This window comes from Giraffa tippelskirchi, chromosome 4 (genome assembly GCF_054371585.1).
Source record: "Giraffa tippelskirchi isolate mGirTip1 chromosome 4, T2T-mGirTip1v1.2.pri, whole genome shotgun sequence".
NCBI lineage: Eukaryota > Metazoa > Chordata > Mammalia > Artiodactyla > Giraffidae > Giraffa > Giraffa tippelskirchi.
In genome coordinates this window covers 152,558,197-152,586,171 of record NC_137278.1, presented here as the reverse complement: position 1 = coordinate 152,586,171, position 27,975 = coordinate 152,558,197, and the positions used below count along the sequence as shown (strand labels likewise).

The 27,975-nt window shown below is 36.2% G+C and overlaps 1 long non-coding RNA gene across 1 annotated transcript; it reads right to left on the bottom strand.

Annotated features, from left to right (window-relative positions):
- Positions 1-27,947, bottom strand: LOC145545158 (uncharacterized). Its single transcript, XR_014081924.1, has 2 exons — positions 27,804-27,947; positions 1-1,910 (listed from the first exon to the last, which is right to left on the bottom strand). It is a non-coding gene; the product is annotated as an uncharacterized LOC145545158 (long non-coding RNA).
- Between the last annotated feature and the right edge of the window lie 28 nt (positions 27,948-27,975).

The following is a 27,975-nucleotide window of genomic DNA, read 5'->3' as shown; positions in this document are numbered from 1 at the left end:
TTTTCTCAGCTATTTGTAAGGCCTCCTCAGACAATCATTTTGCCTTTTTTCATTTCTTTTTCTTGGAGATGATCTTGATCACTGCCTTTTGTACAATGTCATGAATCTCTGTCCACAGCTCTTCAGGCACTCTGTCTATCAGATCTAACCCCTTGAATCTATTTGTAATTTCCACTGTATAGGTGTAAGGGATTTGATTTATGTCATACCTAAATGGTATAGTGGTTTTCCCTACTTTCTTCAATTTATGTCTGAATTAGGCAATAAGGGAGTTCATGATCTGAGCCACAGTCAGCTCCTAGTCTTGTTTTTTCTGACTGTGTAGAGCTTCTCCATCGTTGGCTGCAAAGAATATAATCAATCTGATTTTGGTATTGACCACCTGGTGATGTCCATGTGTAGAGTCCGCTTGTGTTGTTGGAAGAGGGTGTTTGCTATGACCAGTGCCTTCTATTGGCAAAACTCAGTTAGCCTTTGACTGGCTTCACTTTGTACTACAAGGCCAAATTTGCCTGTTACTCCAGGTGTTTCTTGACTCCTTACTTTAGCATTCCAGCCCATTATAATGAAAAAGACATCTTTTTTGGGTGTTAGTTCTAGAAGGTCTTGTAGTTCTTCATAGAATGTTCAGTGTCAGCTTCTTCAGTGTTACTGGTCTGGACACAGACATGGATTACTGTGATATTGAATGGTTTGCCTTGGAAATGAATAGAGATCATTCTGCTGTTTTTGAGATTGCATCCAAGTACTGTATTTTGGACACTTTCGTTGACTATGATGGCTATTTCATTTCTTCTCAGCAATTCTTGCCCACAGTAGTAGATATAATGGTCATCTGAGTTAAATTCACCCATTCCAGTCCATTTTAGTTCACTGATTCCTAAAATGTCAATGTTCCCTCTTGCCATCTCCTGTTTGACCACTTCCAATTTGCCTTGATTCATGGACCTTACATTTCAGGTTCCTATGCAATATTGCTCTTTATAGCATCAGACTTTACTTCCATCACCAGTCCTATCCACAGCTGGGTGTTGTTTTTGCTTTGTCTCTGTCCCTTCCTTCTTTCTGGAATTATTTCTCCACTCTTCTCTAGTAGCATGTTTGGCACCTACCAACTAGGAAGTAAATCTTTCAGTGCCATACCTTTTTTCCTTTTCATACTGTTCATGGGGTTCTCAGGCTTCCCTGTTGGCTCAGACGGTAAAGCATCTGCCTGCAATGTGGGACACCCAGCTTGGATCCCTGGGTTGGGAAGATCCCCTGGAGAAGGAAATGGCAACCCTCTCCAGTACTCTTGCCTGGAAAATCCCATGGACAGAGGAGCCTGGTAGGTTACAGTCCATGGGGTCACAAAGAGACACAACTGAGCAACTTCACTTTATGGGGTTCTCAAGGCAAGAATACTGAATTATCCTCTAATAAATGTTCTAATAAATATCATCTAATAAATAAATATCCTCTAATAAATGTAAAGAAATTATCCTCTAATAAATATTAATAAACCATATAAATAGGAGAAATGATTGTTTTTGTTGTTCACTTTTTCACTTCAGAAATTTGCCATTTTTGCTGATGTACGGCAATATGGATTGATTTTAGGGAGAATTTTGCTGGCTTAAAAAAGTTAATTTAAAATTTTCCAATACACAACTGAGCAAAGCATATGATGAGCACATTAATTATTTGCTACTACCTATAAAAGGTTACCTGGAAACTTAGCAGCTTAGAACAGCAACATTAGTCACGCAGTTATGTGGGTCAGGAGTCTATACCAGGCTTCGCTGAGTCCTCTGGCTGAGGGTATCTCACAGGGTTGCAACCAAGGTTTGCTCAGGGCTGCTGTTTTTTTCAGGCTGGACTGAGGGATTTGCTTCCCCACATGACACAATATGGCAGCTTGCTTCATCAGACTGAACAAGTAATAAGAGCAAGAGACAGAGAGAATGTGAATAAGATGGAAGTCATAGTCTTTTATAATCCAATCTTGGAAATGACATTCCATCAGTTTTTCTCTATTTGCCAGAAACAAGAGCTAGGTTAAAAACACACTCAAGGCTAGGAAATTGTGCCGTGGCATGAATAACAGGAGGTGGCGGTAATTGGGGCTAATTTATAACTGCCTACTGCAGTAGGAAAATTAAAAAAAAAAAAAAAAACAACTTTAGTGATTTATAAAAAGAAAACCACATTGACCTGATCACAAATTAACTAGAAAAATGATCTTCTAAAAGAAGTAAAATTTTTGAGAGAGACGAAATGCAATTTCCACTTTCTGGTAAGTATAGTAAGCTGCTTGCTAGGATTTGCAAATTGTTATTGATAGCATATTACTTAAAATTCTTTTCATTATCTATCAGCAATCTCACCATTTCCTAGTTTCTTTATAGTAAAATATTTTCTATTTTTCATTTTTATACATAAATTGAGCTAATAAAGCCTTTATGATGTACAAGATTAATTTTATACTATTCACAAATAAGATAGTGCTTTATAAACATGAAAGTACTTTGTAAAGATCGAAATACAGTCAGCTTCTCCTTAACATTTGTAGAATTGAATGATATATAAGGATTTCCAGAGAAAAGTAAAAAGTTTACCTTAGAGGTGAAAGAAAGTCTAGTTGAGGGTTAATTTACAGAAACTCAATGTAGATATACTTAGAATATTAAAATATAATCTGAAATTCCTAGGCTAAAGGTCAAAATAAGTCACTGTCAAATAACACATCCACCTAGAATTGCAATACTGGGAAAATTCTAATAACAACTAATCTTGTATTCCACTGGAAGTAATCAAACATTCAGAAATGCCTGTTCAAGGTCTGTGCTTTCACTCCAGGGCCCATTCCAACCCCAGCGATAGTGGTAAGACTGAAATGTACTCTCTGCTTGTTGTTAAAGATAGATGTAAATCTAACATACAGTTAAATGGGGTGCCAGAGTTTAAAACAACTGCCGAGAGGGTGCCATAATGAAGCACAAGTATTCTCAAATCTTCCATCTTTCAGAATGTAAACCATTCCTCTAACACCCAAATGAAAGTTCAAGATCTTATCCACTGCAGGACTTGGGGCTTTCTATCTAAAGTATTTCTTTGTTTTATTTTATTTTTTAAGAATACTAAGGGAGAGCTTACATGGTCCAGAAACCCACTGTTCTTCCATACCTCAGCCAATCATTGTTAAGGTGACCTTTGGTCAATATTTATTGTAATAACTTCTAAAAATTATTATTAAAGTTGGAAGCAATATGTATGAAAGCTTGGACATAGCATATGAAAAGCACAATACAATGAAAAATTCCTAAAATGAGACGATTTTTGATATTGCTTTCTCTGGAGTAGTCATTGGCTTTGCTCTTCCTTGCTGGTTTTTTGCCAGTCTCTCTCTCAGCCTGCTAAAATGTTGAAAGGATTCAATCCCGTACCTCCTGCTTCTCTCACTTCCAAGCCATCCCCAATGACTATTTCCACCACTCCCAAATCAGGTATTCAACTCTTTCCAGGGTTCAAACAGATGAGGAAAAGAGGTTTTTTCCTTCTCTTACAGCTGCCTCTAGCTTGAGTGATAACACTCCGGACTGCAGTTCAGAAAGATAATTTTTTACATCATTATATGGAGCATTTAGCTCCTCTTTGTCTCATTAACTCTCTATTTCTGATTAGGATTTTAGTATTAACTTCACACAACCAATTGATCCATTAAAATATCTTCCTATATAAATGATTCAGAAATGTCCTTGATGCTTGAAATGCATTTTGTCTCGCTTTCTAGCTATAAAGTTTTGAAACATTCTTTGAAAGAATTTCATTGTATGTATGAAAACTCTGGGTAAATATCAATCTAAGTTTTAGTAGGTTTTTCCAGTTCAATATTATGCCTCAAAACCCTTTGAAAAATACACATTAGCATATGTGAATACTGTAAAACCTACAAATCTACTTAAACACGCATCTATCTTAACATCTCATTCATAGAAGATATGATAGTTTACTGTGAAAGGCCAATCTCTCTACCTATGTTCTCACTTTTTTCGATTGTATCTCTTTTTCTTTTCCACTCCTGACTGTGCATCATCAAACTTCCAACCCCACCAGATTGTAAACATGAAGGTGGCTCTAAAGTTGATCAACCTGAGTCTGCATCATGGCTTCCCCAGGTACCACTTTTGAAACCTTAGCTTTCTCATTTGAAACACTGAGTCAATTATGGTTTAACACTTCTACTCATATTTCATAAAGTTACATAGATAATAGATGATGCATGCAAAATACTTAGCACAATCCCTGGTACGTACTTAAAAACTAAAGGATTTGTTATGTTATTAATACCAACCTCAAAACCTCAAACTTACTTTATTTGTTTTTTTCAGTTTGCACATATGTTTTATTTTATTTTATTTTTTTTAAATAAATTTATTTATTTTAGTTGGGGGCTAATTACTTTACAATATTGTAATAGTTTTTGCCATACATTGACATGAATCAGCCATGGGTTTACATGTGTTCCCCATCCTGGACCCCCCACCCACCTCCCTCCCCATCCCATCAAACTTACTTTAAAAAGTTCCTTTATTAAATATCAGTTTGCAGTTTTCAGCTCAGATCTCATTTCCTTTCAGAGCCCAAATCATAGAAACATATACAGATAAACTTTATTTTAACTGCTATTAAAATATTTTCTTAGTTTGATTCTTTTGTGCGCATGATTCCCAAATATTTCTGTTGTCTAATTTAGACCAACACCTCTTCTCTTTCTACCCTGTGACTTTAACTGATAATATCATCTTTTTTTTCTCCATAGATATCAATCATATCTTTATGCTAAAAATACTCAAATTTAAATCCCCTGCCTCTTTACTGCCACGGTTAGCATGTCTCACATGCATCTTTACATGCTTCAAACACAATTCAGATATTATATATAATCTATTTTTGCTTTTTCTTTATACCAGGAAACGGCACCAACATGTACTACATTTTTCAAGCCAGGGAACACAGCAACTTTGATCCAACAGAACTTCATTTGCTTCCCATTCTGTTTTGTTAGTTTTTATACATTATACCCACGAATGTTTAAAAATGAACAATACCCAGTTATAATGATTGTTTTAAAGAATATTAAGATTTTTAAAGATGTTATTAATAAATGACACCCCATTCTTTTTTTTTTCCAACTAAATCATTTAGTTTTCCTTAAAAAAAAAAAATGACTGAAAAAACATAATTCTGGAAATACAAGACTAAACACAGCATTCTGAGTGTTGCACTGATACAACTGACTCTCTACACAAAACAATAATAATGCCCACAATGTATGGCAGAGGTTTAAAATTCCATGCATACAGGTTTATTAACTGCAAAGAAAAATGGAAGCAAAAACAGAAAAACAACACAAACACTGAATATACATGATATCCCTTTTGCACTTCATTTTAGAAAGGGGGCCATAGCACCTGGCCCCCATCCAGAGCATCATATCAAGACCAGACCCCACCAATGATGTTGTGTTGCCCTATTCTTGATCACTATTTTTCCTTTTCTCTTTGGGCTAATTTTGTACTAATATCTGATAAAACACATTTTCCAAAGTCAATGTTAACTGAATTTTTTATTTAATTACCTCGTAAAGTTTTATTTAATAATCAGAGTCATACATTCCATATTTTCACTTTGTTAAATGTTTTTCTCCAATAAAAAGGCAGAAAGTGGCTTGAGGTGCCTTAATGAAGATTAACTTAATAGTATTTTCTTTTTATGGATAATGTTGGCATTTTAAGCATTCAGCTTAAAAGAGCAATGTTACAAGAATTAATAAATGATTTGGAGATGGGGAAAAGAAAATAAATATGAAGTAGTTTCAGTGGCATTTTATGTCTTTCTTTCTGCTTGACATTAGCAAACCAATCAAACAGTCTACAGATTCAGATTCTAATTACATTATAAGCACAAATGTCTCTGCAGTGCTGTGTTTGCCCTGTTGAGTGGAGACCCCACATGTTGTGTCAGATTAGATATTTGGAAGTCTTTTAATATGTGAAGAATTGACATACTGGCATTTACCATCACTAAATGGAGAACAGTATCAGATACAAGCTTCTTTTACTGAAGCAGAGTGTGTTATCAAATTCTGGGAACAGCTGGCTTGACAGATTGTCCTTGTTTGTCCCCAGCTTAGATTCTGTTGAACACTTCAGCATGTATTGGGTATGTTATTTAGGCTAGACGTGACATTTCCAGTACCTCTTTAAAGGTCAGAATGACAGATGTCTGGGTATAATATTCTTTACTGGAAATATTTATACAGTGATCAATGCTTATATATTTTTCAAATACTGTTCCTTATTTTAAGTGATTTGTAAGAATTTTGTTTTTTAAAAAGATGTCTCAGTCCTGATTTTTCTATCTCCTGGATATAATGCATAACACTCTAGAAAAATGAGACAATATAATATGTTAACTCCATAAGATGATTATGAGGACCAAATATCTGAAAATACTTTGTAATTTTAAAGTAAAATATTAACATCAGTCATTTTCATTACAGGTATTTGGTATGCTTATTTTCTATATGAATAAGCACACATACCAATTTCTAAATAAATAGCTGGATAGACAGATGAATGACAGAATCCACATCTAACATCTGGTGTCACATGCTGTCATCCAAAACTAACCATTACATAGTAATGAAGCCAGCATCGTTTCATCAAATGGAAACACTATCAATATCCTAAGCACTATTTTACATAATACAATTACCTAGAGATTTAGTGAAAGAGACAAGAAAAGGCTTAATATAACATATCTAAGAGCATACAACTTTATAAATGCCTCAGTTCTCAACTCTAACTGCTAACTAGGAGTGGTGGTTTAATTTGGATGTTAGTATTGCCCTTGATCAATCTTCTGTCGCCAGTCTCTTGTTTTCCCTGCTAGTTCCAAGGGCCCCCCTGTTTCTGCCTAAGTTTCCCATACCTTTAACATGGATTATGTTATTAACAGTTTTAATCCACACACACAAAAAATCATATATATTGCAATTTATAAAGCACAGCTCTTGTAGTCATCATTTACCAAGATTCACTTTCCTAAGATGCAGCAGATGATATTAAATAAGTGTAATCCAAGTTAAACAGGTTACTTCCTAAATAAAGATACTGTCATATGGGCAAAAGTTGTCAGTGTTTAATCTGCTCTTGCCAATTATTCTAATGAACTGTATAGTCAGTCTGATACAACTTCACATGAATAATTTTTAATTAAACAGAAATATTATGATTTATATAAAAAAATCTTAAAAGTGGTTTTGAGTGGTTCTATCATCATTATTCAGAGAAGGAAATGGCAACCCACTCCAGTATTCTTGCCTAGAGAATCTCATGGACAGAGGAGCCTGATGGGCTGCTGTCCATGCGGTTGCACAGAGTGAGACATGGCTGAAGCGCCTTAGCACGCATGCATGCATTGGAGAAGGAAATGGCAACCCACTCCAGTGTTCTTGCCTGGAGAATCCCATGGACAGAGGAGCCTAGTGGGCTGCCATCTGTGGGGTCGCACAGAGTTGGACACGACTGAAGCAACTTAGCAGCAGCAGCAGCACCATTATTATAAGCAGTTTAAACTGCCAATCACTGCAGAAGACTGGGTGTTTCCACTGTATAACTGGAAACATTTTGTTAAAATTTTGTGTGATTCTTCACATAGTGGCAGAATTGTGCCCATCTCGATTCAATTTAGGTAAAATGCCATGATCATTTAAAAATTGATTTTATACTGTCATATAGAGATATTTACCTCTTTCATTTCCATCACTTTCCAAGAGTGTGTATTAAAAATTCTTACTTTTCTCTTAATCAACCTGATGTAATTACCTACTGTATTTTATACTTTAAATTTCATGAGATATACAGAAATTTATGAACCTGGATATCCCAGGGACAAAGATGGTCACATTTAAAGGTATTTGAATTCTGCTTCTAAAGTATACTTCCAAGTATATCTTATTGTTATTAATTTCAATTAATATATATATCTAACAGTAGAACTTATTATTGTTAAAACTGTTTTTTATATTTTGGAAGCATTCTCCCTTTATTTCATTTTTAGGAAGATTTACAGGTTTATATTTATATTCCTAAAATTTTGTGGTTTTGACCTTCAATTGACTATGTCACTTGGATAAATAATGATAAATATTTATATCTCAAGAAGACTCAGTTCAGTTCAGTCACTCAGTCGTGTCTGACTCTTTGCGACCCCATGAACCGCAGCACGCCAGGCCTCCCTGTCCATCACCAACTCCCGGAGTCTACCTAAACCCACGTCCATTGAGTATGTGATGCCATCCAACCATCTCATCTTCTGCCGTCCCCTTCTCCTCCTGCCCTCAATCTTTCCCAGCATCAGGGTCTTTTCAAATGAGTCAGCTCTTAACATCAGGTGGCCAAAGTATTGGAGTTTCAGCTTCAACATCAGTCCTTCCAGTGAATATTCAGGACTGATTTCCTTTAGGATGAACTGGTTGGATTTCCTTGCAGTCCTAGGGGCTCTCAAGAGTCTTCTCCAACACCGCAGTTCAAAAGCAACAGCTCTTCGGCACTCAGCTTTCTTTATAGTCCAACTCTCACATCCATACGTGACCACTGGAAAAACCATAGCCTTGACTAAACGGACCTTTGTTGATCAAGTAATGTCTCTGCTTTTTAATATACTGTCTAGGTTGGTCATAACTTTCCTTCCAAGGAGTAAGTGTCTGTTAATTTCATGGCTGCAATCACCATCTGCGGTGATTTTGGAGCCCAGAAAAATAAAGTCAGCCGCTGTTTCCACTGTTTCCCCATCTATTTTCCATGAAGGGATGGGACTGGGTGCCATGATCTTAGTTTTCTGAATGTTGAGCTTTAAGCCAACTTTTTCTCTCTCTTCTTTCACTTTCATCAAGAGGCTCTTTAGTTCTTCTTCACTCTCTGCCGTAAGGGTGGTATCATCTGCATATCTGAGGTTATTGATATTTCTCTCGGCAATCTTGATTCCAGCTTGTGCTTCCTCCAACCCAGCGTTTCTCATGACGTACTCTGCATATAAGTTAAATAGCAGGGTGACAATATACAGCCTTGACGTACTCCTTTTCCTATTTGGAACCAGTCTGTGGTTCCATGTCCAGTTCTAACTGTTGCTTCTTGACCTGCATACAGGTTTCTCAAGAGACAGGTTAGGTGGTCTGGTATTCCCATCTTTTTCAGAATTTTCCACAGTTTGTTGTGATCCACACAGTCAAAGACTTTGGCGTAGTCAATAAAGCAAAAGTAGATGTTTTTCTGGAGCTCTCTTGCTTTCTCAATGATCCAACAGATGTTGGCAATTTGATCTCTGGTTCCTCCGCCCTTTCTAAATCCAGCTTGAACATCTGGAAGTTCATGGTTCACGTACTGTTGAAGCCTGGCTTAGAGAATTTTGAGCATTATTTTACTAGCATGTGAGATGAGTGCAATTGTGCGGTAGTTTGAGCATTCCTTGGCATGGCCTTTCTTTGGGATTGGAAAGAAAACTGACTTTCTCCAGTCCTGTGGCCACTGCTGAGTTTTCCAAATTTGCTGGCATACTGAGTGCAACACTTTCACAGCATCATCTTTTAGGATTTGAAATAGCTCAACTGGAATTCCATCACCTCCACTAGCTTTGTTCATAGTGATGACTCCTAAGCCCTACCTGACTTCGCATTCCAGGATGTCTGGCTCTAGGTGATCACATCATAGTGGTTACCTGGGCCATGAACATCTTTTTTGTATAATTCTTCTGTGTATTCTTGTCACCTCTTCTTAACATCTTCTGCTTCTGTTAGGTCCATACCATTTCTGTTCTTTATTGTGCCCATCTTTGCATGAAATGTTCCCTTGGTATCTCTGATTTCCTTGAAGAGGTCTCTAGTCTTTCTCATTCTATTGTTTTTCCTTTATTTCTTTGCACTGATCACTGAGGAAGGCTTTTTTTTCTCCTTGCTATTCTTTGGAATTCTGCATTCAAATGGGCATATTTTTCCTTTTCTTCTTTGCCTTTAGCTTCTCTTCTTTTCTCCGCTATTTGTAAGGCCTCGTCAGACAACCATTTTGCCTTTTTGCATTTCTTTTTCTTGGGGATGATCTTGATCACTGCCTCCTGTACAATTCATGAACCTCTATCTATAGTTTCCTGGATGTGAACCTCTTTCCACAGTTCTTCAGGCACTCTGTCTATCAGATCTAATCCCTTGAGTTTCTGTGTCACTTCCACTGCATAGGCATAAGGGATTTGATTTAGGTCATACCTGAATGGTCTACTGGTTTTCCCTACTTTCTTCAATTTATGTCTAAATTAGGCAATAAGGAGTTCATGATCTGAGCCACAGTCCACTCCCAGTCTTGTTTTTGCTGACTGTATAAAGCTTCTCCATCTTTGGCTACAAAGAATATAATTAATCTGATTTCAGTTTTGACCATCGGGTGATGTCCATGTGCAGAGTCTTCTCTTGCATTGCTGGAAGACAGTGTTTGCTATGACCAGTGCATTCTCTTGGTAAAACTCTATTAGCCTTTGCCCTGCTTCATTCTGTAGGCTAAATTTCATTCAGGCTAAATTTGCCTGTTACTCCAGGTAGCTCTTGACTTGCTACTTTAGCATTCCAGTCCCTTATAATCAAAAGGACATCTTTTTGGGTGTTAGTTGTAGAAGGTCTTGTAGGTCTTCATAGATCTGTTCAACTTCAGCTTCTTCAGCATTACTGGTTGGGGCACAGGCTTGGATTATTGTGTTATTGAATGGTTTGCCTTGGAAATGAACAGAGATCATTCTGTCGTTTTTGAGACTGCAACCAAGTATTGCATTTTGGTCTCTTTTGTTGTCTATCAGGGCTACTCCATTTTTTCTAAGGGATTCTAGTCCACAGTAGTAGATATTAATGGTCATCTGAGTTAAAGTCATCCATTTCAGTCCATTTTAGTTCTCTGATTTTTAAAATGTCGATGTTCACTCTTGCCAGCTCCTGTTTGATCACTTCTAATTTACCTTGATTCATGGACCTAATATTCCAGGTTCCTATACAATATTGTTCTTTACAGCATCAGACCTTGCTTCCATCACCAGTCACATCCACAACTGGGTGTTGTTTTTGTTTTCGCTCTGTCTCTTCATTCTTTCAGGAGTTACTTCTCCACTGTTCTCCAGTAGCACATTGGGCACCTACTGATCTGCAGAGTTCATTTTTCAGTGTCCTATCTTTTTGCTTTTTCATACTGTTCATGGGGTTCTCAAGGCAATACTGAAGTGGTTTGCCATTCCCTTTTTCAGTGGACCACATTTTGTCAGAACTCTCCACCATGACCCATCTGTCTTGGAGGCCCTACATGGCATGGCTCATGGTTTCATTGAATTAGACAAGGCTGTCGTCTATTTGATCAGATTGGTTAGTTTTCTGTGATTGTGGTTCTCAGTCTATCTGCCCTCTGACGGAGAAGGATAAGAGGCTATGGAAGCTTCCTGATGGGAGAGACTGAGAGAGAAACTGGGTCTTGTTCCGATGGGTGGGGCCAGGCTCAGTAAATCTTTAATCCAGTTTTCTGTTGATGGGTGGGGCTATGTTCCCTTCCTGTTGTTTGACCTGAGGCCAAACTATGGTGGAGATGATGAAGATAATGGCGATCTCCTTCAAAAGGCATGCACTGCTGCCCTCAGTGACCTTGACCCTGCACCAGGCCACCCCCAACACATACCTCCATCAGAGACTCCTGGACACTCACAGACAAGTCTGGGTCAGTCTCTTGTGGGGTCAGTGCTCCTTCTCCTGGTTCCTGGTGTACACGAGGTTTTGTTTGTGCCCTCCAAGTCTCTGTTTCCCCAATCCTGTGTGAGTTCTGGAGGCTCTGTAGTGGGGTTAATGGCAACCTCCTCCAAGAGGGCTTATGCCATACCCAGGTGTGTTGCACCCAGAGCCCCTGCCCCTGTGGTAGGCTACTGCTGACCAATACCTCCACAGGGGACAATGAAACAGGCAGGTCTGGCTCAGTCTCTGTGGAGTCTCCTGGTGAGCACAAGATTTTGTTTGAGCCCTCCAAGCATCTCTGGAGGGCATGGGGTTTGATCCTAAATGTGATTTTGCCTCTCCTTTTACCTTGTTGGGGCTTCTCCTTTGCCCTTGGACATGGAGTATATTTTTTTGGCGGGATCCAACATTCTCCTGTTGATGGTTGTTCAGCAGTGAGTTGTAATTTTGGAGTTAAGTGCTTGAGTTGAGCTCTGCCAGTTTGTCCTGACAAAAATTGCTGTGTGGAGGCAGAGGGAGCGCGGTGGGTGGCTCCAGGAACCCCCCTGAGCCCCCACCACCTCCCCCTCCGCTAGGCAGCTGTTAGTCCAGCTCCATGCAGTGGAGCTCAGGGCTTGTGCTCAGTTTGCTGCTCCACCCTGACTGGCACCCTCGTCGCTGTTGTGTCTGCCAGAGTTAAGCAGCTGTCAGGGGCCATCGGGCTCCTGGCTGCGGAGCTCTCTGGGCCCTGAGCCTCCCAGCTCCCCTATAATGTTATAGCAATAAGTAAATTAAAATTTTATAACTATTTCTCCCAATCTAAGATTCAACAAGTATTTTAAAAAATCACATTTGCATAGTTTATAGTAAGTGCTCATCATTAACCATTAAATGGCAAAATATAGTGAATATTGGAAAACTCTGTTAACTCTTTCAGAAATTTGAAAAGGATGTTCCTGTAGAATTTGGTAGAGTGTTAATTATAGACCAGTTCTAAGCATTTACAATAGTCACACTGGAAAAATACACAATTTGCACGGCATTATTAGCCATATCTGGTTTTGAGTAATTTTTCTATGATTTAATTTTATTTCCTTGATTTTATTTATTTATTTTTTTGGTTGGGTGCTCCAGGATTTAGGTTATACATCTTTAGTTGATCAAACTTTACAGTCAAATAATCTTATCTTATTTTACCATTAGTGAAGATTTTTACAACACTTTATGTCTAAATTCCACCCCTCATCCTTGGTCAGATCAAGGGTTAAAGAGTAAGACTTGCATTATTCCTAGAGAGTGTAAGTTATTGCAGCCAAAATTTCTGAAAAACGTATCCAATATAACTGAAACTTGGGCTTAATTTCATTCAATTAATATAACTTGTTTAGATACTGCTAAAAAATATTAAGAAACGTTAAGTCAGTATCAGTATTTCTTGGAAATTTCTATCTTGGTTTTCTTTGCTGTTGTTTTTTGCTGATTCTGTTTGTTTCCCTTTTGTCTTTATGAAATATCCCACAATTGCAATTCAAAGATGAAACACATTTGTTTTAAATGCCTTTTATGACTGGTAATAATTAATGCCATTTCTAAGAATACAGTGTGTGTTCATTGGTATGTATGTATACGTGTTCATATGTGTTTTACTAAGTTTGCAGTTATTAATGATAACTATCTGATAATAACTCTTCACTAGTCCTAAAATCTAGGACTAGTTATTCATCTGCTTCTAGATCAGATATGTGAATCTTCCAAATCTAAATGGGAATCTCTGGGTGTTTTTATAGTCCAAGATTACTATGACTTACTATTTAGTATCCACCTCTCACAAATTTACACCAATAGTATACTAAGAAAAATTCTCTAATATAGAATTAATTTTTAAAAAATATTGTTATTTAAAATCTTAACACCAACACTAATAAGCTCACTATTGGGGTAGAACCGACCTCATTTTATACCAGAAACATATTATAAAGGAACCAGTCACTCCTTTGTTTTCTTTTGAGGTTAAAACTTTGCAAGTAAATGTAGAAAATGTTCCAATGCTAACTAAAAGCAAATGCCAAATCATGAATGTTCTTGCGACAAACATAGTGAGTGTCCTATGTCTAATATTCTTAAAATCCACAGTTAGTCATAAACTGTAGTTGGCCTAGTATAAATGAATCAGGTTTTAATTTATAACTATGAGAAACACGAAGTTAGGAGTCACCGAACAAGATAATTTAAAAGTAATAACTTTCTGTTAAGTGTTATTGACTCTGAATTTGATGGAAAAGAATTACCAACTTGTCACTTGAGAAGAAGCTCTAAATTTCCATTGTAGAAATGGTGAAACATAAGCCTTGACATTAGAATTCGACATGACTCACTGTAGTGAGAGAGGCCTTCATTAATTAAACATCCACAGTGTGCTAAGCGCTGCAGAGGACAATAAAGACATGTTTCTTGCCAGTGTGGAGAATGGAAGTCATTTCCTCTTGCGACATCTATTGCTGAGGTAAGTTTTACCCATCTATGAAAGAAACCTGCCTCATCATGTATAAAAGAGTGTAGTTTCCTCTGTTCTGCTTCAAGGAATTGATACTTTCTCATTATTGAAGGACAGGGACTATGCACTGACATACTTAGAAGTAACACTTCTATTAGTGCTTTATGATCTAGTGATAGCAGAAGGCATATAAGCAAAGAATAGCCCTCTATTGTGCCAGCTGGGGGGCTTCCCCTGTGGCTTGGTGGCAAAGAACTTCCCTGCAAGGCAGGAGACGCAGGGTCGATCCCTGGGTCAGGAAGATCCCCTGGAGAAGAGCATGGCAACCCACTCCAGTATTCTTGCCTGGAGAATCCCATGGACAGAGGAGCCATGGGCTATAGTCCATGGGGTTGCAAAGAGTCAGACACAACTAAAGTGACTGAGCATGCACGCATATGCCGGTTGCGTTTATTAGATTCTAGCATTGAGTTCCATCAACAGCATAACTCGTGCTGCCCATTTTGCTCTCCATTGCTGGCAAGATTCTATTCAATGATCAAATACCAACTCACAAACCACTTCCTTTGTGAAGACGTCTCAGTTCTTTGAGAGACTGAGTTACTATTGTCTGCATTCTAGAAGAAAATTTTCTTACTCTACTAAGAGCTCTTTACTGCTTTGGATTGTTACCTGTTTACTGTTCTCCTCTCATGTAAATTCAACCCAGCTCTGATTTGTCTTAATTATGCTGAGGATTTCCAAAAAGCACCAGAGGAAATTTACAACCTTAACTGTAAAGTTCAGTAAGACAACAGAAAAAAAAAAAAATCAAAAGCAAGAGGAATTATCATTCCCCAAATCTGTCTTCCCAGGTGGCACAGTGGGAAAGAATCTGCCTGCCAATGCAGGAGACACAGGAGATGCGGATTTGATCCCTGGGTGGGGAAGAGCCCCTGGAGGAGGAAATGGCAACCTACTCCTGTATTCCTGCCTGGAAAATTCCATGAACAGGGGAGCCTGGCCAGCTACAGTCCACGGGTTGTAAAGAGTCACACAGGACTAAACAACTGAGAACAAACTGTGAATTCCTTAAAGAAATTTCCTGTTTTCCAGTAGCCATCAAAAGTAAAATACAAACAGAAAATAAAAGGACAAAATAAAAAAGCAAAATATTGTCTAGGAAACACAACAATTTTAAAAGCCAAAGTATAGAGAAAGCTTGTATCTGTGTTTAAATTACTGAATCTACCTAATACCCTATATTCTTTAATGCTATCACTTAAAACAGGTTTGGAAGAATGAGGGTGTAGCCTTATTCCACTGTAGTCCCTGGAAGGCCATTTGTTGTCAGTAATTAGTATCCAAACCACTAATTCTATGCACCTCTCCCATCTTTTAGCTTCAATCATAGTGTAGATCTGGAGCCTTCACTTCAATCTGTTTTATTTTCTTTTCTATAAAATAAAGGGTTTAGGATAAGTCTTTACCCTCAATAAATCTCACTCACTACTATCATTGTTCTAAGTCTCCTCTTTCTTTTTTTTTCCAAAAGTTCTATTTTTCTGGTTAAGCTAGGAAATCACTCAGAGTGGAAGTTACCTAGAAGCAAGGTTGACAAAGCACTGAATACCAATCTGAAGACCCTCTTCACATGAGAAAGTCATCTCAAGAAATCATTTTCTCCTTCTGTCACCAACATCCCTTCTTGCCATGCTACAGTGGGATGCAATTTTATGAACTTTAATTAGAGGAAAATTTGTGGACAATACCTTTACAGAGATGTTTAACTGTGTGTTTTCTTTCTTGGCGTTTAAATGAAACTTGGTAGATTCTGTGGTGTTTAAAATATCTCTGAATGTTTTAGCTCTGTTCCGTAATTCTTCACACAACAACTGCATATATTCTTCCTCCCACAACAGTATTTTATTATTAATACATATGCAGTGATGTAACATTAGTAGTGGCTATTTGGTGTATTCAAGTCGAAGGTGAATTCATCGTAAAAGTTAAAAATGGATGGGCCTCTTGCTTATCTGGGATGCTAACATCACTGCCAGATAAATAATGCAATCTTCTTAGCCTTGTTCAGAAACAGATCAATAAAAATTTCAAAAATCCTCTGGATGAAGTAAAACCGTAGCTTTGCTTTTCTTATAGTGATTCTGCTTTATCATTAAGTGGTTGCAATTTGGCATTCTTTCAGGTACTTGAAGTTGTGCAATGGATAGAAATCACACTAGATTATAAGTATTAACACTATATTATGAGATAGGTGTTAATCCTATGAATAGCACTTGAAGTGTGGAAAATTTTTAAATGGGGGGTAAAGGAACAAAGAAAAAATAAATAGCATAGTACAGTATAACTTTAGTACAACAGAGAAATGGAATATGATGACTTCAACTCTTGTGTTATATGCAGAGGGAGTAATTCTCTTCATATAACAGATTTAAGAGGCAATAAAATGATGTTCCATCCACATGACACTCTAAACATTACTCACAGGGTAAAATTCTTCACTTTGGTTTTGTTCTATGTTTAAAACTCAGTACTAACTATAAAATGCTACCTTATTTTTTCTTGTAAATGCCAATATAAAAGTATTTAAGACATATTGAAATTCAGTCATTCAGATCTTAACAAGAATTTGTTGAATATGGATATTATTTATTTTATGCCTGAATGAGATTCTTTTACTTCCCAAAAGAATGAGAATTTTGATACTGTAAATGATTGGTGTCAAAATGACATTGAAACAAATTTCTACCATGCCTACCATTGCTTTGTGGTAAGTAAAAAATATACTATAATGGTATTGCTTTTATTATTGAATATTCTAAGAATTCAGCCATATTATAGGTAAACTAGGAATCAAATAACTGTCTCCACATGTCCGTCTTAATTACTAAACTTTGGTATGGTACCAGTCAATTTTTTTCATTGATTATATAGTAAGGACATGATTTATGCTGTATGTTTAATGTCAGGAAGGCTTCTAGCACCACAAACCAAGTTTCTTGTTCATATTTCTTCTCCATCATTTAAGTGTGTGCTTCTGGTATATAAGGTGATTTTAACACCCCTAAATGCAACATTAATAGTAATCTATAAATATTGGAAATATAACTCATATTCAAAAGCCAGCAAATGTGGCTTTTGCATTTCTTTTGTTTCGGGTGAACTGTGCTCCTTCTGTCCTCAAGGCAGATAACTGTGATTTGATTAAATCCCTGCTAGGAAAATAATGCTTTTCACGTACTTATAAAAGGGATAATGGAGGAAGTTACAGATTATGTTTTTATTTAAATATATACATTTAAATAAGGGTTTCCCTGGTCTCAGTTGTAAAGAACCCATCTCCCAACACAGAGAGGCAAGTTCAATCCCTGAGTCAGGAAGATCCCCTGGAGAAGGAAATGGCAACCCATTCACAGCATTATGGTAATACTGTATTACCATACTAATACTGTATGGTAACCCAGTATTCTTGCCTGGGATACCTCATAGACAGAGGACACTGGAGGGCTTCAGTCCATGGGGTTGCAAACAGTCAGACACAACTGAGTGACTAAACAACAACAATACATCTAAATATATATATTTTCCTTAAATAAATATACACACACACACACACATATATATATATAGTGGTAGAAATTTTCTTTAACTGTTATTCATACAGTTAAGATCACAGACTATATTTATAAGGTGTTTATCTCCAATGCATTACAACTTTTTAGAAAACAAAGTGTATTTGCCTCTCTCAAAGAAATATAAATATCTAATCTACTTATGTTCACACCTCGTAAAAATGCTTTTTACTTTATTGTATTTTTCATTGCTTCCTGAATGCACATCATCATCATTATTATTGAAATCATCACTAGACAGTATTTAATGATCAGTTCATTGATTAGTTTACTTAGAATGAGACAACCATATAGAAATGCTCTCCTCCAGGGGATCTTCCCAACCAAGGGAGCAAACCCAGGTCTCCTGCATCGCAGGCAGATTCTTTACCATCTGAGCCATCAGGGAAGCCCATATAGAAATGCAGGAACATATTATTTTATCTTAGTCAATACATAACTTAATGGAAAGATATACCTGATGAAATTTTTTATTGACAATAACATGAAAATTGTGATTAAAAATACATGAAAGTGGAAACTGAGATTTATAAATGATAAAATGAAATTATACTCATATTATTTCAATGTTTCCCTTGTCTAGTACTTCCCACCTAAAAACTTTTTTTCTGATATGAAGCTCAGCCAATCTGAGTTGAGCCTTGCATCACCCTGAAAATGAGTGGGTTCTAAATTCATCAGAACACTGAGAATTGTTTTATCTGGAATATCTGAAATTTTTTTACTAGATTATCAGGAGGCATAGATATCTATGTATCCAGACATAACAACTTCCTGCTAAGCAACTTTAACGCATGCAAATAGGCCTTAAACAGATTACTCTCCTATCTATCCACCTGGGTTTAACTATTCCTTTCCTCTAGGATTCTCTCTATCATGTCTTCCTACATCAAGTTACATCTCCATAGAAGTTAATTCCTTCTGAAACTCAATCTGCACTCATCTTTGGACAGAGGTTCTAGTAACTTCTCTAGTTTATTCTACCCATGATCCAACCTTCTCTTTCACTCAACTGGGTTCTTTAGATTACGGTAATTTATGGTGAGCATTTGCCTAATGAAGTAAACGTGGCTCCTCTCTTTAATTCATTAAATTTAATTGCTTAATTTATAATCAGCTTAAACATAAAGTATGCATGTTTCTATACTCCAGTTAGTTTTACATACAGTATGCATGTTTGTAAATTCAGTTAGTTTTACCAAATTTTATTAACTTGGGGCTTTTCTATATACGTTTAATGATATAATGCATACACATTTATTTATTTATTTATTTTGGCAGAAAGAAAAAGGAAAATGTGCTTGCTATATTGTTCTCCCAAAGGATAAGGTTTATTTAGCATTAAAATTAATCTTGTCAGTTTACATGGCCAATTAATTCTATTTAACATTTTACTGTTAGCTTTTTCAAGAAACTCAGAAAATTGTATTGCTTAAGTACACCTAGGAGGGATTATTTTAAAAGTACCAGCAGTGACATTTATAATTAGCGGATCTTTGAAAAGAAAGTGCTATCAGTGCAGTTAAATACAACCTGACCTTCCCCAATATCCTGAAATGGAGTATCTGAAGATACTTTACTACCACAAACAGATTTTAGTCACATGCTACAGAATGTGATGGTTATCATTTAAATTCCATTTCTGTTATCTTCTTAAATCTACTGATCTGATGAGAATGAATTTAATACCTAGGAATACACATATATCTAGAGGCATTGGTGAATCCTTCTCTCAAGAATAGTGAGAATAATGGATCAAGAGGACATGGCAGACCAGAGAAAAATTATTTAGTAGAGCAGTCTTGACTTTTTAATAGAGTGTCACATAAACTATTTAAAAAACTGCCCTTATAAATGCTATGTGTCCTGAATTGTTTGCATTTTTGCATTTTATAATTATTTACTGTTAACAGAACAAATGATAGCATTGAAGAATTTACTGAAGAAAGAATAAAGAAATTTAGATAACTCAGGGGAAACGTATATTAAAATAAATTTATATAAAGCCAATAAATGAACAATTACATATATCTGTATGTTTGTATCAGAGAGCAAGAGAGAGAATAATAAATAGACTGTGTATGAAGAGAATATATTCTTATCCAATCTTCATTATTCAAACTTTAGAGAATGGATGAAAAATGAGAAGTAATGGACTTCTGAGTTATTTTTGAAGTTGTGGCTATACTCTAAATGAAATGACTGAAAAAGAGTAAACCAATTAAAACAACACCACCAACCTTCTCAATGTGCTGTCACATATATAATACAGTTTCAGAAGTGCTACTGGAAGTTTCTGGGTGTAAGAAGTATTTGCTTTTTTCAATTTCTGAAAATGACCTAAGTTTCCTCCAATTATTAAAAGATAATTTAATAGAATATAGAATTCTAGACTTACAGTTAGTTTTCCCCCAAACTTTGATGATATGATTCTTATTTATATTGCTTCTGTAAGAAGACTGCTTTCTATGTAGCTATTAATTTCAAAAGAAATTCTCTATTTTCTTTTGATAAAGCTAAATATTTTGGCTATATAAATAATGGCCTGAGGTCTTGCTATTGCTCATTTTTTCTGAATTCATCACTAACTGACTCTTAGATTGTTGCACCAACCTAGAATGTAATCCTTCAAATTTTTGTTTACTTTTTGCCGCCTTATATTTCCAAGATTTTTTTTTATTGGCCCTTTAAAAAAAATCAAGCTCCATGATATTCTGTTTGTCTCAAATTTTTTCTTTTTGTGGTTGATACTTTATCTATTTGAGGATCCTATGCATATACATTTTAAATGATTTTAAATCTAGTTTCATGAGAAGCAAATTCAACTTTTTCTAATTACTTTTTGGCTGCATTATTGAGTTTTTTCCTAACGAGTTTTTTTTTTTTTTTCTAACATTATAGTATTTTATTGAGTGGCTGCATTTGATTATGGATCCCCCATCCTTGTTCCCCATATTCCTTACCTGACCTCTACTTTCCTCTGATTTTTGTAATGTCTTCCATTCTGTCTCTCAGCTCTGTGTCTAGAGTCGGATGTTTATTGCTGGGTGTGAGGCCCTAAGGTAAACTGTTTCAGCGATATCACAAAATTTTGGACTTGCATTCATAAAAATATGAATTCCTAGTCAGCACTAATTCATCCTGAACCTAGAACCTGTGCTTAAATTTTCTAATCTGTTTCTTGTCCAGAGAGATGTATCAACTTTTAATATTGTTTATATCATTTTAAATGTTTTTTATTTTAATACTTTGCATTCCATTGTTACATATTTGGAGTTTAAATTCAAATTGCTGCCTTGATCAGAAGCCTCAACAGCTGTTATCTGCTTACATTTGTGATTGAGCCAGGCCAAAAAACAGGGTCTTGACAATGATTAAAATTCTCTGTAAAGAGTGAATTATACATTATATAGTCACAGAAAAGAATAATTTTAATACAGCTATAGAAAGATTATATTTTATCTAGTGTTTATCTAGAATATAGCTTCTTCACTCTATTGTTCAATCTTAGAAAGTCAAAGTTCCTAAAATATGGTTGTGTGACTTAGGAAATGCCATATAATCCTGCTGATCCTTCTCTACTGAATCTGGAAAGGAGTGTTGCTGTTATTTAGTCACTAAGTTGTGTCCGACTTTTTGCAACCCAATGAACTGTAGCTCGCCAGGTTCCTCTGTCCCTGGGGTTTCCCAGGCAAGAATACTGGAGTGGGTAGCTATTTCCTTCTCCAGGGGATCTTTGTGACCCAGGGATCAATCCCGTGTCTGCTGTACTGCAGGCAGATTCTTTACCGCTGAATCACCAGGGAAGCAATGGGAGAATTAAGTAATACCAAATATTAATTACAAGGTAACTAAAATTATTGAATTGTAACTATGAGCAAGTTCTAAGATTACAAGGGAAGAAAATGACTTTTCTCACAGCACATGCATGATCTTGTTCTTTTCAAACGATTGGTATATTTTGCAGGGGTTTCAAATTAATATCCTAATAGAGAATGGACAATAACATAAAATGTGTGAAGTGAAAGAATGTAAGATGATAGAGAGCAGTGGGGCTCTGCTAATGAAGAATAATCTTCCAGAGAGGCATTTACTTTTCATTTTTATTGGAACATGCCTACAGAAAAGTCTGGGTTAAAAACTACTGGTTTAGATGTAGTATAGAGAGTTACTCTCAAAGTATGTTTCTTTAATAAGTATTTTGTTTTAAAACTGTGGTCATCTATAAACCAGCAAAATCAGACTGGTGGAAACCTCAACTTCCTCATAACGTTGACACTTACTTTTCCGATCTCACTCTTCTATTTTGTTTTATTCTAGACATTTACTTTTCTAAAGATCCACATTGTGTTCCCCATTTATTCTTGCTATTATAGTACTTATTTTAACAACATATTTTGAGACAGAAGAGTGGGGTGGGGGATCAATGCCAATAAAACACCAAAGAGAGCAATGCATGAAAGGATTCAGAACCTTGGCATGGGCACATGCAAAGCAATTATTTCTGTGAGCTGAAAAGCTAGAGAACTTAATGAATGAACCAATGGATTCAATAGTCTATAAAGGGTTTGAAATATTTGAAGTTAGAATATAATGACATGTAGAAAGACTTTTAACAGCCATTATCCTTTCATTCCCTGACAGAATAATGAGCCAAGAGCTTCATACGCATTATATCTCTATTGTAAATTATTACTTAGCAACTGTATATCCTAAAATAATCATGCTGAGTTTCTTTTATTTATTCTCATTTGAATAAGTGTGTTTTCATTTCAGCATTGTTCAAATTAGTAAATATCAAGCTTTGTGCTTTTAGGTAGATTTCAGAATGCTTGAGAAAATGTTAGTTTTTTCAGTGGTGGATTGTATATGCTTTAAAATTATTATAACATTTAAAAAATCTTTTCATAAGTATGAACTATTTAGTCATATGTTTATCACTTTTGCTAAAGGAACTGTAACTGTACACATAAAATTTTGAAATGATCTGCTTAACTTAATTAAAATCAGTATTATCAATGACTATAGTAAACAAGTGGGAAGCATATAAAAAACAAGACGTGGTCTGTGAGTGAATGGAATAACTGCAACTCTATGCTTTTATATTTTAAAATGATTGTTTATGTAAATATTTAAAATAATTTTCTTGATCAACTACAGTATATTCACATGTGCCCATATTTTGTGATGGCTTCCTTTAAATGTGATTGAAGATTGATTGGCTTAAATATTAGATATATGTTAATTAAACTAATGTCAATGATAGCAGCATCAACTGATATTAATGGATCTGGGCACTTGTATCTTTGAAATTAATGATTTTATAAACATTCAGTATCCTTTGCCATGCCATCATTTAATAAAATTGCCACTGCACATTTAAAAGAAACACCTGTAACCTGGTTTGATTTGATGAGATGGTTGGATGGCATCACCGACTCAATGGACATGAGCAGGAGTTGGTGATGGACAGGGAGGCCTGGCATGGTACAGTCCATGGGGTCACAAAGAGTTGGACACAACTGAGCGACTGAACTGAACTGAACTGATGAAATATTATTATATTAAACACAGAACTATTTAATATTCCAGAAAGTAATTAAAACATATAAATAAAGTCACAAGCTTGCTTAAAAATTTTATCCTGCTTAGAAACACTTAAAGTGTTCTTTCATAATCATTTTTCTTAGGTTCCCAAATTACATAAACAACAAAAACGAAAGAAGTACAAATCTGCAAAGACACTGCTTTCCTTGCAAACTGAAATACAGTTACACATTTCAAAGTTTTACTGTAGCAAAATATGGGGGAAAGGATTAAGATTGCTCTTGTTGATAAGCATAGAACTATTAGTGCCACTCTGCCAACACATTACAGACAAGAAAAGCATAGAAATAGTGAGTATCAGAGATTTGATAATAATCTTTAGAGTTTACAGGTGAAGCACTTGGAGATACAGGACAATTTCAAAAATAACACGCCAAAACAAATTTTGTACAGAAGTGTGTGAATCTACTCTTGCTCCTCTTTCTGCTATGCTCCTTTTTCTTACTTACTGGTCATGCCAAATCCTTCACCCTTGGAAATCTTCTCTGTGGCTTCTTCAACTTGAAACATTTTAGTTAACTAACTTCACATTTAAATCCAAGCCCATGTGCTATTTTACCATTCTGGATTGACTCCCATTAGCCCAGCCAGTTCTAGGTTGATGAACCTATCACTTACTGTTTGCCAAACTTGTGTGAGACCTAATTGGAGCATCTCTTTTCTGTCCTGGACATGCTTACAACATGCATTCCCTCTCTACATACCTAGTCTGGCTAAGTGACTGAGACTCTGATCACTGTATTTATCAGTTTTTGGAATAACTAAGAATAAATTTAGTTATGTCAGCTACATATAAAGTACACAAATTAAATGATATTTCCAGTCTAAACAGATCAGTAACAAGACAAGGATGCCCACCATCACCACTTTTATCCAACATAATATTAGACCTCCTAGTCACAGCAATCAGACAGGGTAGAAAAAGGAAATAAAAGTCATCCAAATTGAAAAGAAAGAAGTAAAACTGTCACTATTAGTCAGTGACATGATAGTATGTATGAAAAATCTAAAAATGCTGCTAGAAAGTTATTTGAACTAGGACATGAATTCAACGAAATTGCAGGACACAAAATTAATACCCAGAAATCAGATGCATTTCTATACATGAATAAAGAACTATCATAAAGAGAAATTAAGAAAATAATCTCATTTACAACTGCAGTAAAAAGAAGGAAGTCTAAGAAAAAATCTGTAGTTAGAAAATAGGATAATGATGAACTAAATTGACAATGACACAGACAAATGGAAAGATATAGACTGGAAAAATTAATATTGTTAAAATGACCATACTACCCAAGGTAATCCACAGATTCAACACAATTCCTATCAAAATAAAATGGAGTTTTTCACAATAATTCTAAGATTTGTGTGGAAACACAAAATAGCTCAAAAAACCCAAAACATGCTTGAAAAAGAAAAACAAACCTGGAGGTATTACATTCTTTGATTTCAAACCATATTATGAAGCAACAGTAATCAAAATAGTATGGTGCTGCCACACAGACACATAGATCAACGGTATAGAAAAGAGAGCCCAGGAATAAATCCACATTCATATGGTTAATTAATCTATGACACAGGAGACAAGGATATCATCACTGGGAAAAGACAGCCTCTTTAGTAAATGGAGTGGAGAAAACTGGACAATTACATAAAAAAGAAGCACAGTGGACTAGTTTCTCACACCATATTCAAAAAAAAAAGAAAAACAAAAAAAAACCCAACCCTCAAAATGGATCAAGGAGTTAAGTGTAAGACCTAAAACCTGAAACCACAAAAGTTCTAGAAGAAATCATATTCAGTAAGCTGTTTTACATTGGCCTTCACAACATCTTTTTATTTGTCTTCTGAGGCAAGGGAGAGTTATACTAAGTGAAATAATTCAAAGACAAATCCATATGATTTCATACATATGTGAGATGTGAAAAACTAGACAAATGGACAAACATGACAGAAACAGACTCATAGGTACCCACAGAACTGGTGGTTGCCAGAGAGGAGGGTGGGTGAGTGAATGACTGAAATAGGTGAGGGGGATTAAGAGGCACAAGCTTGCAGTTACAAAATGAGTCACAGGAATGAAATGTACAGCACATGGAATGTAGACAACGATATTGTAATACATTTATATGGTGACACATTGTTACTGGAGTTATAGTAATGATCACTATGTAATGTGCAGAACTATCAAATCGCTATGTGATACACCTAGAATTAATGCCGTGTTGAAGATCAATTGTACTTCAATTTAAAAAATTTAAAATAGTTTTATCTATCTTAAGTTATAGCAAAATCTACTTTTTTAGTTAATTATTGTTATAAGTGTTCTGTATTTTTCCAGTACCTATCTATCTATCTAATGGCATTAAACTTTCTTTTCCCAAAGATCAACTGTCAATATTTTACATATATATGTATATTTAAGTGTGTGTGTAAATGTATATACATATATGTATATATATATAGAATTACATCCAAGTATTTTTTCCATATTTTTTTCTTATTCACAATTAAATATAAGCATAAAGGGAGGACAGGGATTTTTTATTTTTTCATGAGGAAACTTGTTTTATTTTCTTGTTCTATGTGGAGTGTTGCAAAATAAGTGATGTTCTCAAAACTGTTATCTCTGATCTTCTGAATACATAAGAGTGAAAGAAATAAAATGCATTTTCCATCAAAATGCTTTAACATTGACACATTTACAAAGGAAATCACAGCAGAGCCTCTTCTGGTGATTTCTTCTGGTGCCTTGTAACAAATACTGGGAATGCTACACTCAGTAATTTAGATGATCCCTTCTATTAGCTTTCATTGATTTTGTGTATTCATGGAGAAATATTAAAGTAAGCTAAGTTCATATTCTACAATCAAATGTTCTTATTGCCCTTATGGTGCCACCTATCTTCACCTGACATTTAATTTACAATACTGAGGAATTTTTTATTTTTTCTTGTTCATCACTGCTTCCTCAGTGCTTAGATCCAACCCTTATACATAAAGTTTCAGTCAAAATATTTTTATAATGTATAAATAAAATATTACAAACAAAGATAATCTTATACCTGTCAATGTAGGTGAGCAAATAAAAAAAATTCTTGCCTGAGAAACGCACATTGCTCATTTATACCATCTACCCTATGAAATTGATTTTTGCTGTGAAATGTTGAAAGTGAGTTAAAATCCATGTACATCCTTTCATTTAATTGTGGGCCAGAAGAACTCAGTTTTTCAGCAAGTTAGCCAGCAATAGAGCCAATCATCCAGATGCTGAAACCAGCACCTGGGGAGCTGGTGGGTATCTCAGAAGTGGAGCGTGAGGTGGGTCCACAGGAGAGGAAGCCTGGCAGATGAACTACACCCAAATGAAAATGCATGAGAAAGAAGCTATATAGGTTAAGTGAAAGCCTGGGGCTTCCCAGAGAACCTGGTCATCCAGAACCACTTTTCTTGTGGAAAAAACAAACAAACAAACACAAAAACCCCGGAGAACTTGGCTGCAATTTCCTCCTGAACCAGAACTGTGATGAGGAATGATACTGGAAGGGCAGGCCACCCACAGCCCCCACCATACACCCACTCCACAAAAATATCTATGTTTTATTTTATTTACGTAGGAATTAAAAAAAATAAAAAATCTTAAACATAACACCCAAACTTTCCACCCTCCTAAAGGGGTCCCATTCCCAACTTAGCCTGAGAGAACCCAGGTCAGATGACTGTCCCCAATTCTTTGACCCAGCTCAGCCTCCTGACAGGACTGGAAGTGACAGATGGGCCCCTGTTGGCCACTGTCACAGCTTCCTACAGCCTGAGAGAGAAGTAGGTGCTTGCTTCCTCTACCCATGAAGAACCCCTGAGACCTCCCTACCCCTCTTCCAGGGTGAGGGGAAGTCAGAGCCCCAAACTTTGATCTGCCATTGGAGTGACTCATATCTTTCCATCTGGGGTGAGCACTTGGAGTCCTGAGGCCCCCTCCACTGTTTGGTCCTGACCTCCAGCCTGTATCCTTCTGCTGGGAAGGGAGAGGTCTAATTTGTACTGCCTGGTTCAGAAGCAATAAGGTCAGAGCCTCTCTGCAGGTCAAGTCCACCCTCTACCCCAGTATAGAAATGTGTCTCTGACAAAGATTTTGGAGTAAATATAGTTTTAAAAGTTAAATGAATAAATAAAAGGTTAATGAGTCAGGTCCCTCCTGCTGTGGTGTTGCTAGATGAGCTGGGTCAAAGAGAAAGACTAATGCCCAAAGCTGCTCTTATCAGAAAAGCTCAAGGAACAGGCAGCAACAGTATCCTACCTCGCAGCCTCTAGGAGGAACATCTTGCCCAGAGGATGTGAAGCACAGTGCCTGTGGGTTCCCGCGGCTTGGAATTGGGCGGCCGGTGTGATCCATGCAGAAAGCCCTCGTTGCCACACAGGGCACTTCCGCACCTGAAAAGCTAGAGATTTCCAAGCCGCGCATGCGCAGT